The sequence below is a fragment of the Podarcis gaigeae genome (genome assembly GCF_964106915.1).
Source record: "Podarcis gaigeae genome assembly, chromosome: 6".
Classification (NCBI taxonomy): Eukaryota; Metazoa; Chordata; class Lepidosauria; order Squamata; family Lacertidae; genus Podarcis; species Podarcis gaigeae.
Window position 1 is genome coordinate 80,624,049 of NC_139682.1, and position 17,543 is coordinate 80,641,591.

At 40.4% G+C, this 17,543-nt stretch overlaps 1 long non-coding RNA gene across 1 annotated transcript in view; it reads left to right on the forward strand.

The window, feature by feature from the left end:
- Nucleotides 1-17,279, forward strand: part of LOC310847543 — a 98,195-nt gene extending 80,916 nt beyond the window's left edge. Inside the window, exons 3-4 of the long non-coding RNA XR_014565886.1 lie at nucleotides 3,558-3,657; nucleotides 15,637-17,279. This is a non-coding gene — a long non-coding RNA (uncharacterized lncRNA). The remainder of the gene's footprint in view (nucleotides 1-3,557; nucleotides 3,658-15,636) is intronic.
- The last annotated feature ends 264 nt before the right edge of the window (nucleotides 17,280-17,543 follow it).

A 17,543-nucleotide genomic window follows, 5' to 3' on the forward strand; every position in this document is an offset into this window, starting at 1 on the left:
ATCTTTTGGAAGTACCCCACCACCACCACCAAAGCACAATACAGTTTATTTGCTCTTCCTACAGAAAGCCCTGCAATGGGGCCTTCTGGGTGTGGGGAGTCTGTGCATCCTAAGCTGACCCCACTGCCATCAGTTGATGAAATTGGGCATGATGTGCAGAATGTGTAATGCAATAGGGTTTCCCAGGTCAACATAAGCAGGAGGAGTATTGCATCCTGTACCAGTGCTTTTTTCTAAAAAATAAATGTTTAGGGGTACTCTCATTTTCCTACTCGTATTGAAATACTGCCACTCAATGAGGCCAAACTTAGATTCACAAAATCTTTAGGGGTATGCGTACCCCTGCGTCCCTCCAGAAAAAAGCACTGTCATTAGAAAATGCTATAGGGTTCCTTAGCGTCTCTCTTTTCACTCTCTGAATTAGAAAACATTTAGGATGAGAGCTACTAACATGCCCACACATGTCGCCCTCTTTCCCCGTCAAACAATGGGGTGGCTCTAACGAACTTGAATTGCCTCACAGCAGTACTGTTTCTAGGGATGTGGTGCATAGCCCTTTTGTTGTTGTTGCTTGTTTTGCATGCATTGGGTTGAGTTCAGCTAGCAGTTTCCTTAACAGAATCTCTAAAAGGCTGCTGCGCTGAGGTCACTTCCTGCTTATTGAAGACAATAATGGTGCAGCCCTGAGAATGTCTCCAGCTAGAAACCAATTCTGCCCAAACATAAACTTCTTCATCAAAAGAATGCAAGCTGAATATAAACATTAACTCATATATTAGCTATTTGCTGAACATTTGATAGGTCAACAGATTTAGCTGAAATAGCAATAATTCTCCACACATCTTCAAAGCTGCATCATATGTTTCTTTTGCATGATAGAAAATGAGAAACTGCAATAGTCATATTTTGAACTTCCTTGATGTTGCCATTTGTTCTGATCTGATAGGAAGATGAGTGCATGCATTTCCCTTGGGGGTGGAGGGTGGGAAAGAAAGCCTGATGAAGAAGTTGGATTAGATTGTGTTCTGTACTACCAATCTTCTGTTCAGGGGGAAGGAAAGAGAGAAAAGAAGGCTCCGCCTGAACAGATGATCAGTAATATGTAGTCTCTGCTCCTTGAGCAGGTTTTTTTAACCCAGGGAAATGTCCCCACTAAGCTGATTTGCAAATGCTTTGTTTTGCTATTGGAAAGGGGAAATTGCATCCTGTATCTATACATACATGTATAGATATATTTCTTATTGAACTAAATAAGGCCAAGTTTATCCTGGCCGTGACTGTATAGAAGGAGGAAACAGACTTTGGAAATCCATTTAACAGTCTTGTGCAAACTCATCCAGGAAATTTGAGGTACGGCAGTCTCGCCTCAACTTAAAAAGGAGCTCTCTGTATATTCTCTCCCACACACCATGAAAACAAGAAAACAAGTCCCTTTCCAAGCCAAATCAGGACAACTGTTAACCAAAAAAGAAAAGAAAAAAGAAAATCCTCACAAAAGGAAATTAATGTGCATGGGAAATTGCACACAGGACACTGTGTGATGCCTTAAGTTTGTTGTGTGCTGATTTTCACGTCTCCATCCTGTTTCCTACAGTATTATTTCTGCTAGGTTGCTCCTGTGTCTTCGCCTACTCACTTTTTCCCAGAATCTGATTCCAGTTCCCACTGTCTAGAAAATGGGATTGCCAAGATATTAGTTAAATCATCCGAACCTAAACATGAAGTCAGGATGAGAATATTTGCTTCGGGGACAATAATGAGGAAAGCAGTTGTACTCCTGTGTGGTTGATTTACAGAACAGATGAAGGCATTACGATTTATGAAAACCAAACTAGATACCTTTCTTCTAGAAATAAGAGATTGTTCCATTAGCAAAACAGTGGAGATCTTGCAGTCGAGAAGTGAGGAGAAAGTATGTTTTAACTAACCCATTACTTTTTGGTTTGACAGTGCTTTAACTTTTTGTAAACCCAAATGTGTGTCCTGTTGGCACATAATGAAGTAAAGCGGCAGATCACAAAGTAGAGATTGTGGGATTGTCAGTATTAAGGCCATTCTCTGTTGTTTTTAGACACATCTGTTTGCTTTTTAAACAGTTTATTTTACTGTTTTACTGTTGTGTGTTTTATTATTTATGCTCCGTATCTGACCCTGGGATAAAAGGCAGAATACATATATTGTTTAATGAATTAAGCTAGAGAGGCATGTGTGCTCTCGCATGTCTGTGTAGCACACTCTGCTGAAATTAACGTGAAAGGTGTTGCAACCAATAAACTTTTGTGCATGCATTGGAGCTTGTGACCTAGAAGAGATAAGAGGATAATCATTATTTATATACTGTACTGCCCATTTGGAGTTGCTCGTTAGAGAAAATTCTTCTGGGAAGCAAGATTAGATCAGCCGGACCCAATGGAATCTCTGTGGATAATTTTGTTCTGTTTGCAATCTCTGCACTTCCTCAGGCAGGTCGGTTAGCAGTAGCCCCCCACGCATGCGCTTGTTCTGAAATTAGCATGGATCACCAGCATCCCATCTCTGTAGGATTGCCGTGCACACGTGCATTATTAGTTGGAGAGCTTTATTTCAACAGTGCACTCCATTTTCAGAGAGCAAGTAAACGTATTTCAAGTGCCACCAGAATAATCTTTTGGGTCAATAATAGGCTCCCCGGCAGTAGGAAACGATGAACATGCATACTGATTTGCTGATCCTACTTGATCAGTGCATATTCATGTCAAGCACTTTCACATCTGGTGCACAACTGCCAGCTTCCTTCAGAATTCAGATTTTTTTAAAATTAATGGTGGTGACAACATAAAGAGTTAATGTGACTAAATTGTACTGCTCTTCTACACATTTTATTTATTGCTTAACAGTAAAACAACAACAACAACAACAACAACAACAACAAATAATAATAATAATAATAATAATAATAATAATAATAATAATAATAATAATAATAATATGCCAATCTGGACAGCTCCCAATAAAAGATTAAAAGCACAATGAAACATTAATTAACTATTCAAAACTTCCCTGTACAGAGCTGCCTTCAGATGCCTTATAAAAGTCAAATTGTTATTTATCTCCTTAACATCTGATGGGAAAGCATTCCATAGGGTGGATGCCACTATCGACAAGGCCCTCTGCTTCCCTGTAGCTTCGTTTCTCACAGGGGGGAACTGCCAGAAGGCCCTCGGAGCTAAACCTCAGTGTCCAGGCTGGACGATGGGGGTGGAGAAGTTCCTTCAGATCTACAGGACTGAGGCCATTTAGGGCTTTAAAGGTCAGCACCAACACTTTGAATTGTGCTCGGAAATGTACTGGGGTCATGGAATTCACCCAGTGTGATACAGTGGTATTTCATATTGAAAAGCACCATCTTCCTACCTATGGTCTTCCCTGCAGAATATTACATATTATATTCAGATAACAAAATTTCTTACAAAAGATTTTATTTGCAAAATCCTACACTGTTTGCAAATTAGGAAATGGCAGGTGTAATAATTTGGTCCTTTGGTTGCTGATATAACAAGTTGCATTTATTTTCTCAGATTGCAGCAATATGATGAACGTGCAGTGCAAGAGACTCTTCAAGACAGCATGAAGTTGAAACCAGGAAAAATGGCAAATATGAAATAAGGAAAATGTGAGGTACGTCTCTACCTGCCACTAAAGGTGAGGTTGGTGTAGACTGATGTCAGCTGAATGAAAAACAAATGGGCTTGCAAAACACTTTCCATTCTCTTTTACTTCTCTACCTATTCCTACGTTTGCCTATGGCCATTCACTTTGTCAAAACCTTGCAAATATCTGATACCTGGATTTTTCATCGGCGTTTTTGAAAACTGAACGCAGCAACCAACGACAAATCAATCCTATATGTAGAACAGAATAGACACCATTCTTGAAAAAGGGATGTGTAACTGAGTGAATGGAAATTTTGAAACCAGTTGTAGTAGTGTGGATGTTAATGTTGTTGGGTTTCTTGTGTGCAAGAATATAAATATAAGAAAAGCACTGCTGGATCAGGCCAGTGGCCCTTTGAGTCCAGCATCTTGTTCTCATGGAGGCCAACCAGATGCCCATGGGAAGTACAGAAGCAGGACAGGAGCTCAACATCACTCTCCTCACCTGTGATCCCAGCAACTGGTAGAGTCTTCCACATTGTAATAGAAACAAAGAAACAAACAAAAAGGGACACGGGCGGCACTGTGGGTTAAACCACAGAGCCTAGGACTTGCTGATCAGAAGGTCAGCAGTTCAAATCCCCGCGACAGGGTGAGCTCCCGTTGCTCGGTCCCTCCTCCTGCCAACCTAGCAGTTTGAAAGCACATCAAAGTGCAAGTAGATCAATAGGTCCCACTTTTGCAGGAAGGTAAACGGTGTTTCCGTGCGCTGCTCTGGTTTGCCAGAAACAGCTCAGTCATGCTGGCCACATGACCCGGAAGCTGTACGCCAGCTCCCTCGGCCAGTAAAGCAAGATGAGCGCCACAACCCCAGAGTTGGGTCACGACTGGATCTAATGGTCAGGGGTCCCTTTACCTTTACCTTTAAACAAACAAAAATAGTTCAAATGCATGGTTTCCAAACTGATCAAAATAATATTTAGGAGCAACCCAGTTTCAGCCTTGCTGGGCAGCAGTGGCCTTTTCCCAAAATGGCTGCTTCAGTGATGAAAACTGCAAAAATGCAATATATAATATTCCCAAAAGAGCCCCAGGGCGGCAAACAACAAACTAGCAAAACAATACATTTTGTAATAATAAACATTAGGAGCATCTAAAAGCATGTAAAATTTATAAATGAAGTTATTCCAATGTAATACCAGCCTTTCAGATGTAATAAGATGTAGAATAATAACATATGTTCTTTTGGTGCTTTATGCTTTGAGGGTGTATTCGCATGAGTACACTGCATACCAAAATTTCATCAGTGACATTGACATGTACATGACCACAGATGTCTTCATTGCAATTCATTCTTTTGACGCGGACATTTTCCAGAACGGTCTGTTTTACATCCACAGTAATCACTTCATAGCAAAAATCCTAAACCTGTGAAAGAGTAATCCAATGTGGTTTCCATCCCGTTGCTCCAATTATAACCCCTGTGCTGACAGAGGTTGCAAGTAACCACTTCTTCACCCCATACACATAGCTGTCAATGTTTCCCTTTTTTAAGGGAAATTCCCTTATTCCAAATAGGATTCCTCGCAAGAAAAGGGAAAAGTTGACAGCTATGCCCATACATGAATAGCCTAGTAGATGGCAATGCATGATATGTTATTGTAACATTTCTTTTATTGATTGAATGTATTTGATGGAACTCAGCATCTTAAAAAGCAGAGACATCGCCTTACCAACAAAGGTCCATATAGTTAAAGCTATGGTTTTCCCAGTAGTGATGTATGGAAGTGAGAGCTGGACCATAAAGAAGGCTGATCGCAGAAGAATTGATGCTTTTGAATTATGGTGCTGGAGGAGACTCTTGAGAGTCCCATAGACTGCAAGAAGATCAAACCTATCCATTCTGAAGGAAATCAGCCCTGAGTGCTCACTGGAAGCACAAATCCTGAAGCTGAGACTCCAATACTTTGGCCACCTCATGAGAAGAGAAGACTCCCTGGAAAAGACCCTGATGTTGGGAAAGATAGAGGGCACAAGGAGAAGGGGACAACAGAGGACGAAATGGTTGGATAGTGTTCTCAAAGCTACCAACATGAGTTTGACTAAGCTGCGGGAGGCAGTGGAAGACAGGAGTGCCTGGCGTGCTCTGGTCCACGGGGTCACGAAGAATCGGACACGACTAAACAACAACAACAACATTTGATGGAACTACCATGTGAAAAGCAGCACTTGCATCTCTTCATTCAGTGATATATATTCACCGCAGTTGTACATCAGTGCAAAGTACCTTTCAATCCTACCTAAAAACATGTATTGAACTCCATGAGTTTCAACACTGAAAATATGAGTGTGTCTGAAATCCTGAAGACTGACTACATGTCCCATGCTGTGAGGTCCTGCTTCCTGCAAATGATGACGAGACGTCTCAAGCTATGGATTCATGAAAGAGAATCAATGCCTTGGTTATCTTCTCACCTAGCTTCATAGCAATATCACAAACATCTCTCTGTGTAAAGTGCTTTGCCAGACCAAAGCCACAGCTTAACAGAAATCTGCAAAAAGAATAAAATGGCGAGGGCTTCAGTGTAAGACTCAGGAGTCCTGATCTGATTTCTCAAGCAGTTATCAGTGAAAGCAGCATCTTACATGAGGAACATTACTCTTGATTGCATTTCTTCATGGTTCTATGGGGTGACAGTACTAATGTCAAAATGATGGATGGTGGAAATTCCTGGCTAATCAAGATTATTTTGTAGATACGCCTTGAGATAATCTCTATAAGAACTTTGAACAATTCAGTCTTGTTTTCAAAATCCATAGCAGTTGATGGACAGAGATGTCTCATACTCGCATCACATTCCATGCAACATCTATTGACTAGTATGCATGACTAGAAAACCAGTTCAGCATACCCGTGACACTTAAGAGCAGTCCCAGTGTTGAGTACACTTATCTATCCAGGACCATCAATAGCTACTGCATTAACATCAGGGCAAGTGTTATCCGTGTTTGAAAAACAAAGACACTTTACCATCAGCCTAAACCTGAGTTCTCCAAATACTAAAATAGGTGGTGATCTTTGCTGCCTTTATGTGACAAATTACTGGTAATTGCATATTCTTTCCATGACTTGGCAATGACTGCTGGGGCTCAACAGGGTAAATGGGATATGGGAGTCCTCTGTGAGACGTAAGTATAGCAGGCAGCCAAGGTAGTTCACTGACGACCTTTCAGTGTATGGCCAGTGACACCCACATATATATATAATCCCTTTAAGAGGGGGACCCTGGAATCGCCGCCGCTGGGGGGTGAGTCATCACTTCACACTCCCCCCCATATGGGGAAGAAAAGGCTGAAGGATTCCACCCAAGGCCATAACCAACAAAGTTGTGACGAATTGCTACGGGGAAGACAAAAGCTGCCAAGGCAGGAAAATTTCTTCTTGGTCCTTCAACAGCAACCAGTCAAAGACCATAGCAGCGCCTGCTAAACAGGAAAAAAAAGTTAACCTGAAAACAAGAAACATTAAACAAAGGGAGGGTAGGGAGGAGGTATCTCCAGAGCCGACTGTCTGGCTATTGTCGGCTCCACCCCCTATTTATAAATGGGGCTGGCCCCACCTCCCAGCAAGAAACTTTATTACTGAGGCTGGGCGTGAACCTCCAAAAATTAACACTGAGAGGCAAACCAGCCCCTGTTTGCCAGTAAGTTCCCTAGGAACTGTAGCACCATGCACAATCCCGCAAAGGGCACCCACAACGTAAAGTGTGAGTGCTCATTATATCAATGGGTTTGTGGTTTCTTATTTTGGTACAAGTTTTCATTGTTAGATAAACCACCACTTGCCTCTATTGATGCAATTTCAGATGTGATGCTGCTGTGCTTTCTCTGCATCGCACAGTTGAATCATAGGCACTGCAAAATGATGAATGCTGAACACCATGAAGCATCTTCTGTGATACTACTCACGCCTTACAAAGCCATCTCTATGAGGGCTGTGAATACAGTGTATTTCCACAGTCTGGTATAAATCAGCTTCCCCCAACTTGGTGGTGTTTTGTGCTGCAACTGAAACTCCCATCAGCCCCAACCACCATCGCCAAAGGTCAGGAATGATGAAAGTTGACTTCCAATTATATTTGGAACACACCTGCTTAGAGGAGGCTAGTATAAATGGATCACTAAAGGAGTTTTGGACAAGCATCACAACACACTATTTTATCGGTTTCTGCTAGATGCTGTGCTTCCTGTTCACACGCACATTTGAGATTGTTTCCCCAATATCACAGATTCCAAGAGCACATACCATCTTTGAGACTGTGCAGCAAACCAGGAATAACTGGAATCAGTTTATTCTTGTAATACATAGCATTGTAGTTGCTTATCCTGTCCACACCTTGTTCTTTGAATTGGACTCCCCCCCCCCCCCAAGACCGGCCACATAAAGTGCCATTTCTGTGTCCGTTGTTTGAGACGTATGGCATCTCTATAGAATTTTGTAATGCAGTCAAGATGATAAATGGCACGATTTGCCACTAATTGCAACCTGATGGGAACTTTGATGTCCCTCAGCTAGGTGGGGAGTAAATTTGGTTCAGTTCTCATTTCCCGAAACAATATGCCGGCCAAAGAGCAGCTACTTATTTGAAATTTACACTTTCTGAATTTTGTGGTGCAGTTCTTGAACAACACAATGCTGGAAAAAATGTTATATTAGAGGAGAAAGTGATATATAAAATACATGTGTTAGTGAAGATAACACACAAAGTGCATTAAATCAGGGGAAATTGTTTTCCAAAATGTGAATATCAGGCAAAACAACATGCATAAGTATACATATTAGGAGAAAAGTGTACTAAAATGCTGATGATTTTCATGAGGGCTTTAAAGAAAATCACAAGCTAATGCAGTGAACTGTACTTAAGGTTGGCAAAATGAGAAAACGAGAAAAATTGAAAATGGCACATTTGTCCATCCGTACCCTCAACTCTGTCATAACCTTTCGGACTTGATCGTTAAGATAGAACCTCAGTGCTTTTGTCAGTTTAACTTTGTCCCCTTACATCAGAAAAAAGGAACCTTGAAGATCGACTAACATTGCCTACTAATTAAAAACACTAATTTAATCACAAATTGAAATTGTAAATAAATTAATAATAATTAAGAAACCCAGCACTTTGAAATGAATAATATAAAACCAATGCAATAAATATCAGCAAAGCTGTTATAAATTAGAATTGATTCTATGCCAATTTGTCATCAGCAGGCAGAATGCTACATTTGAGCCAAATCCCAATACTTCTACTGGTTGCAAATTAACTCCCATCTTTGATGTGCAGCAGACAGTTGCTTTGGGTGCTGTTTCTTGTGCAAATCGGCTGTTTGAAGCACAGCATGGGCAGTTGCATTTATGGAGTTATACTTTGTTATTGCTTTCCCTCAGCCACAAAAGTATTAAGTTTAATACCATATTTATATTAAAGTGTAGGAAGAAACCACCAAACCACCGACTCCAAAACCTGAGAGCACTGCATTTCCAATAGTCAGTATAATTACCGTGAATAACTGCCACAAACATATGGAGGGAAATTAATTTTAGGGTTGAGTTGAAATTTCTTGGAAATAATATTCTGATAAATTATCTGATTAATTCCTTTGCCGGGGTTGGAGTGTCCCTGAATCCTCCTCTCTGATGTATGCTTTGGCCCAGGTCTTTAGTTGAGTCAGTAGAGTATGAGACCCTTAATCTCAGGCAAAACTTGCATTTTCTAAAGGAAGCTTCCTGCCCATTTCCCAATACCTGTAATAAGCTTAATTGACACTGTTTGTTAACCATGTTGGTGACTGGTGTTGGTACGGATGAGTTTTTGATGTGATAGTTCTTAGAAATTTTCCGCTGATTTTATTTTTTTGCTCCCACCCAAACTGTTGAAGAACATATTGCAGCCATGTGGCAGCCATTCACTTGCATGGGAAAGAATTGGAATGAAGATAATCCTACTTACTCTGCCTGATGATCCCAGCTCTGAAAAATAATTCTCCTGTTTTAAATACCCAGCCTCTTCGCCAGCATAGCTCTGGTCTGAGATTTATTTCATGGTCATACTAGAGTCTGACAGAATTTTGGACAGAGGAAAAATCTCCTGCCTTTCTAATAGTAGTAGTTAGTGTCACCCAATGTAATGGATTGGCACAAAGTTCAGCACGGACAAAATGAAGCAGTTATTCAAACAACATTTAATTAACATACAGAATTCATTACCACAAGTTATTATGGCCGCTAGCTGAGATGCCTTTTATGAAGGAGTAGAAAAATTCGTGAACGATGGGCATTTAGTGAAATGGAACTACTAAATTGTACACTAGTGTTGAATGCTTTGTGCTGAGCAAGGGAACATCATTAGCTTTGATGGTCTGCTTTAGTCTAGTCACCATTAGAAGCAAAGTTCCAGGCTGATCACTGGGTGACCTTGGCCCAGACATTGTCTCTCAACCTCAGACGGTTCCTATGAGAATTAAATGGAGCAGGTGAACCATGTTTGAAGAAGAAGAGTTTGGATTTGATATCCCGCTTTATCACTACCCGAAGGAGTCTCAAAGCGGCTAACATTCTCCTTTCCCTTCCTCCCCCACAACAAACACTCTGTGAGGTGAGTGGGGCTGAGAGACTTCAGAGAAGTGTGATTAACCCAAAGGCACCCAGCAGCTGCAGGAGGAGGAGCGGGGAAGCGAACCCGGTTCACCAGATTACAAGTCCACTGCTCTCAACCACTACACCACACTGGCTCCCTTCAAGGTTTGCCACCTTGAGAAAGGTGGAATGCAAATGCAATCAGCCAGTCGATCAAAAACTATTCATCTAGCCATGCAACAAAGGAAGCCCAACACTCACATTACCTCGTGGGCAGCTGTAATGTGCTCTGAATTTGCCACTTGAGCCAAGTTTGGTTTTTGTGGAATTGTAACTTAAGAGCTAAGCTTAAATTACTCTTGCCTCAGGGATGCCATCTAAACCTTTCACAGTTACATTTGCAAGTTTTGACTGTGTGGAGTACAGCTATCACCTAGTATATTTCCCCATCATTCTCGCAGCCAAGAGAAATGTGGTGCTGAGATTTCACATGGGGTGTAACCATCATAAGTGAGTAATTGCGTATAAACAGGCAGCAGAGCGGGGAAGTGGAGAACTTGTCACAGCTATCCTATTTTGGGTAGCATTCCCATGGCAAGAACAATGTGTGGTCCAGCGCTCTGTTAACATAACTTATTAATCTTTCTACAAGTGAATACATAGAGGTGAGAAAGAAAAAAAAAAAAAAAGACGGCGTGTGAAACATCCGAAACTTATAGAAGTAATAATGAAATAGTTTCCCTCTCTGCAGAAGCTATCATGTTCAGTTACGAAGCAAAGTCTGCATGTGGAAACCCAATAGTGTCAGAGATAACAGTGCTAATTGGGAGTGTCCTCTGGGAATCAGCTTCACTGTGAAAGTCATTAATGTCAACAATCACCGCAATTAACTCTTGATAGAGCAAATCCTTCATGATTATTTCTTTATAGCCAGAGAAACTATTAGATCTCTCCAAAACGGTAGGCCCAGTGCAGCCATTGCTAACCATCTTTACGTCTAATTTATTTCAACTTGAGTGATTCAATTACATGCGTGTCATTGCCCTTGAAATCAGCAAGACTTGATAGTGCTTAACGTTGCCTGAGTCATGCCAATTATTTTTATGTATACAGTGCTATGCATTAATGTACCTGGTACTTTTTATGATAAGCAAAGGAGCCAGAAAAACCTCTCCTGATTTCTGGAAATTACGGTGTCATCAGTGTCCTGTTTTATTTGATTTCTTCTCTACAGGAAGAAATAAACCTACCTAGATGGTTTGGCAGACAATTTTACTCTCCCAAGGCAAATTCCCATACCTATTGGAGTGGCAAAAATGCCCCCCCCCGCCCCCGCAAAAAAGCGATGTGTTGTGTCAGAAGAAGGACACTTAATTTTACTTCTCTAGATCAGTTTTTGTTTGAAAAGCCATGTGGAAAATTCTTTTGCCTAAGAAATTTCACCATCTGGGGCAAAAAAAGAGAAAGAACCCAAAACACAAGAATCAACTGGGATTTTCTGGATATATTTTATGCCACTTGGATTTTTTTTACCCCAACATATCATATCACTTGGGACAAAAGAAAGACCCTGAACCCAGGATTTGATTGATGGACTTATTATGTCTCAGGTGCTTTTTATGTACTTGGGGAGGGGGGAAATGACTGAAATCGGGAAACATAATGTTTACTACTGTGAGAGTGCCAGTATCATATAAAGGATTATGTTATAGGTCTACTTTTGTGACAGTTCTACAGTGAAAAGTACACCTAAGGTTGACAGCACCCCACCCCAATTCGTTGGAGAAAGGTTTTCATTATATATAATATGCATAGGATCTGCTTACTAAAGTAAACACAAAACATATATTTGAGTAAATTAATGGCCTTAAGTTCTTCTTGGCCTCCAGATAGATAGATGAATGAATGAACAACATTGTTTCATTTTAATTAACCATTTAAAAGATGTCGCTTGGCCTAGCAGTAAAGCAAATGTTCTCTGCAACACAGCACCCATATTTTCAATTTAGGTCAAGCCATCAAAGACGATGCAAAGGATTGAAGACGGAAGATGAGATGCTCTATTTCACATATTCGCCCTCTGGAAGAGCTGGCAAAAGCAGCCACTTAAATTAAGTACAGGTCATCAGACAAGATATTTAATCTATTCCTAAGACAGACAACTTCCACAGCCGAAATCCCCATGGCCTTTAAAGCAACACAATGAACTACTTCCTCGTGTACTCCTGTCAAGTCATGTTAGGTTCCTTCTTTTTTAGAAGTGATATTTCATGTACGCTTATGACCATATTGCTCAGAGCAAGGAAAAGTGTTTTGGTTTATTTATGACCTACTAACCTTAAATAAAGAACAAAAAAAAAGTTTCAGCCAATCTGAATGTTCTCAGAAGCCCGGAGATATGAAATGAACATAAAATAAATCTGGCATTTGTAGTGCAGACCAGCAAAGGCACACATGGCCAATCCACAGGGTTTCTTTAAAAAGAAGAAGATGGGAACCAGATGATGGAAGAGGCAGGGGGAGACGTCATTGTTACCCAGTGTGTAATGTGAAAGGCAGACCACAGAACTGAAAGTTTAGGAGAGAATAGGGATTTTCGAATTGCACTCAAGGTGAGAAATAACGGGAGAATGAATGGTAGTACTGAGCTTTCCAGTACTTTATTGGGGAGGCAAAATGGAAATGTGAAGCAGCCAGCTCTATTGTTTGAAGACTGAATGAGATGGACCCGACATAACTAAGGGACACATTTGCCTGTTTGATACCAAGGATGTAAGATACAGAATTATGTGGTGGTGGGGAATAGAGTCACAGGAAGAAGACAGCAACTGAAAAATAAATACAGAAAAGGAAGGGAATAATTGGAAGACGTTAAACATGACTGGTCCCAAACTATGAAGTCTGCTCTCTTTATTGGGACAATGGTGAACACATGCAGATTCATTCAAAAGGCTATAAGGCACAAAAGACTTGCAGTGATGTGAATACTGAATAAGTCTGGCTGAGCTGAAACTACTCAGAAGTCTCAGGCAACCAGAAAGAGGAAAAGCTACCACCAGCACGGTTTTATTTTATTTTGACTAGGAAAGGTATGTCTTAATCTACTCAGAACAGCAAAGAATGATCTCTGGTAACAATCCTACACATTGCAGCAGGGCTGGAGATGGCTTCAACAAGAAGGCAATTTCCAGCAGCATTTCCCACACCAACCATAACACCCCAGCTCAATGAGTGGAGTCAGGTGACTGAACCGTTCACATGACACTTGTGGTTAATTTACAATAGCCCCCTAACCCATTTGATTCTCATAACAATCGTGTGACGTAGGTTATTGAGAAACACTGGCACCGGTGACTTGTTGTTGTCTAGTCGTTTAGTCGTGTCCGATTCTTCGTGACCTCATGGACCAGAGCATGCCAGGCACTCCTGTCTTCCACTGCCTCCCGCAGTTTGCTCAGACTCATGTTTGTAGCTTCGAGAGCACTGTCCAACCAACCGGTGACTTAATGACTGTGTATTTGAATCTGGTCTATGCCAAGCAGTCTACAGTTGTTTTATTCTTCTAGTTAGGCCAAGATGTCTACTAAAGTTTTGGCTTAGAAATAGAATTAAAAGCAATAATCCAATGTAGCAGTCTGGGAAGGGCATACTAGGAGCAGTTCCTTTAACTCTTGAATCACTTTTTTGTGTGTAGTAGCATGCATTATTTTATTAAGCATGTTATTGTTAAAGCTATTTGGGCTTCACCTTATACTGGTGGTGGTTATTTGTTTTAACTGGCCTTTGTTTTTCAGAAAACTGTTAATACCACTGCCATTGTTAGTTTTTATACTGCATTACTTTTATAAAGCTGTAGGCTTGGGTGGGCTATGCCCCAAAGGACAGTACATAAATCACTTTATAAATTAAAAATAAATGCGAACTAACTCAGAAAGTCCAAAATTGAAATAATGCCCTGATGCATTAAAAACAGCTCTGCTTAAACTTCCCAACATTTGTAGGAAACTTTGGTCAAAACCTAGGCATGCTTGCTTGGGAGTAAGTCCCAATAAACTCAACAGGACATAAATAACCAGGCGTGGGATTGGGCTGCTCCTCTTCTCCCATGGCCCATTGTGATTGAAAACTACTTGAGAAGCTAATCTTCATCACCCTATCCTTGCATACAACAACCAAGTATGATTAGTAAGGCAGTCCCCTCCATATAAATAGTTCTTAACAACAACAACAACAACATGAGAGGACAGGTTTACACCCTTAATGCGCTTACAATCCAAATATCAGCGCAATGGAGGAAACAGGGGCGTATGAAGGCAGGGACCAGAAGATAGAAAGTATTCAATTATGTTTCAAGCAGTTCCCACAGTTATGGAATTCCTTCACGTAGAAACTCATCTCAGACCAAGCCTGGAGATTTGCTGAAAGATGTTATGTTATGTTATGTTTTCTATTATTCTTTTTTGGGATCTGGGACAAGTCTGTACTGATGCAGTTCGGGCCATGTGTATCTCAAATTAATATTGATATATATTTATTGTTTAACATTGAAATTGTGCTATTTTATATGAGATATTTAAAGATTTATTGTTAAGTTTGGGAGCACAAACGATAATAATAGTAATAATAAATAAATAAATAAATAAATAAATAAATAAATAAATAAATAAATTTAGATCCCTCCCTCTCCAGCCGAAGCTGGGCTCAGGGTGGCTAACAACAATAAAATAATACAACATTCTAAAAATGATGCAATAAATTGCCTGAAATTCCAAGATAGGAGTATGGGGAAGGGGGGGAGAGATAGCACAGCTGGGAACTCGGAAGCTGAGAGACTGAGTTGTGCACAGGGATGTCCCCACTCCAAATCTCTGTCTCTGTCCTGACCTCATTCAGTAGCCTGAGGCAAGCTCAGTTCTCTAACTTGGGAAAAAGAATAATGCCCTGCCTTATACGGTTGTTGTAAGGGTCTATTAGATAATCTATGTTATGCTCTTAGAACAGCAAAGTGCTATATAAATGCTAGGCATTTTTGGATCTGAACAATGGACTAAAGCTATTACTATTCTGCACAATTTCCCAGTTTTGTTTTGTTTTGAAGAAAAGATAAACCAGGGGGGACGTTTTGATCTGATGTTAAGACTTTCCTCCCAGGATTTGAGGGCTGTATTACCCACTATTCCTGTACCCGCAGTCCCTGAAATTACATTAAATGGCTCACAGGAATTATTTACTGAGAATTGTTTGACAGAACAATTTAACAGGATGGGCCAATGGTCAAGTGTTGTGGGACCACCAAATTAAAACTGAGTTTTCTATGGAACTGGAATCATTGTATTTTCTTAAAATTTCTCTCCCTTCCTCCCCTACTTTCAGACATTTGCGGGTGGATACTGTGAAGTCTGTGGAGTTCTGCTTCTTGTGGTTGCTTCAGTGAACATTCAACGCTGTCGGTGAGTTTGGGATTAAAGTGAAAACCATCGACCGTTGATTGTACCCTCCAGCTAACCATCCTCCTCTTTGCTTCATGCGTGCAGACCTTTCGCTGAAGACAGCCACAAAACCAGCGCACAAGATATTTGGGTTTCTCGGTGGGGGAGGGGAAGAGATGAGGGAGCCCGTCTTCCCTTGCAGGGTTTCACAAACACAAAAGGTCACAATTAACATTCATTGCTGTCGGTGGGTTTAACTATGTGGACAAGCTCACTGAACAATGAATGCAACTGTGGCCCCACTTTTTACAATCGTAGTCAAGAGGAATACTGGCTTTGAAAGCAGCACCCAAGGTGGATCTCTTTGGCCGAAAACCTACGTTTCTTAAATCAAGAGGCTCAGATAATTTCAAATTGCTCGCTTGTCTGTGTCGTGTGGGGCCAGGAAGACCTCCAAGGATGTCACTTCACTGAATTTCATGATTATGTCAAATAAAAGTCTTTGCTTTTTATCTACCGCTTATTACCTAGATTGGAGGTTCTTGACCTTGTTTTACCATGAATATTCTTTAAAAAAAACAACAACATTGATTTGCTATCCTAAAGACCTTCAATGTAATTAAGGCTAGCAACACTCACAGCAAAACTCATTACTGCCCTTACCCAGGAAAAAGAAGGTCAAACAAAAGAAGGAGGAACAGGACCCCACGGGAATGTACCATGTTTTAAGATCTGTGGTGGAAGGGGGGCGCAAATGAAAATTCAGTGAACGAATGAACACAACTTTCTTTATTGTGCTGATTGGACCTAACGTAGGACCACAATGACCAATCAGGACACATGATGGGAGGGATAAGGGTGGAGCTAACCCCTCCTATGGAGGTCTTGCCTAAGCCCCTGAGAAAAAGCAGAAACATAGGACGCTGCTTTATAACAAAACAGACACTAGTACATCTGTGTGTAGCTCAGTATAGTTTGTTTCCTGGTCCTACCTGAAAACGCCAGGGATTCAACCTCAACCCTTTTACATTCAAATCTGTGCTTTACCATGAAGCTTTGGTCCTCTCCTAGATACACATTCATGCACAGGTTACATCAAAATAGAAGGAAGGAAGGAGTCTTTGTTTTCTTCCAGGAAGTTGTCTCATATCCCTAAACGACCTTAGAGGTGAAACGCAATCCACGTGTGCTACTGTGACAACAGCTCATTTTAATTTTGTCCTAGAACAAGAGTATTCTTGTGATTTTGTGTTTTAATTTGCATATGTTATGCTTCAGAAGCTTGTGTCTGGGTGTTTTCTTTTTACTTCAGATGAATATTTTTCTTTGTACATAATTTGTTTTAAGGGTACAGTTTCCTGACAGTAAGGTTTCTATACAATTGACACCAACACTCCCCTTTTCAAAAGTATTGTAAGTCACACCCTCCTCATAAAAAAAAAAACATCACTAGATATTTTTATTTTAAAAGAATTCAGGTAATATTTTCCAGATGGAAAGAGCGATCTGTTGCAGAAGGTGCTGTTCAAATAATTGTAACAACTTGATTTTGGAGCCTGTTATTATAAATTGCTTAACTCTGTTGCATTTTCAAGTGTTGTGAATTATTTTCATTATATATTACATTCTTTTCAAATATTTTTAATACTTATCAGAATGAAGAATGTCAGGTATTGAGAAGACAAATATCCTGCTGTTTAAGTGGAATTTTTAATGAATGCACCATTGATATTTAGCAGTAATTGCTTAATGCATCAGAACGACAGCTCCAGATGAAAACGAATTTCTTTTAGGATGAAAAGTGGTATATTAGTTGCCTGTTCTTTTATAATATTTGGTTGTCTAAGTATT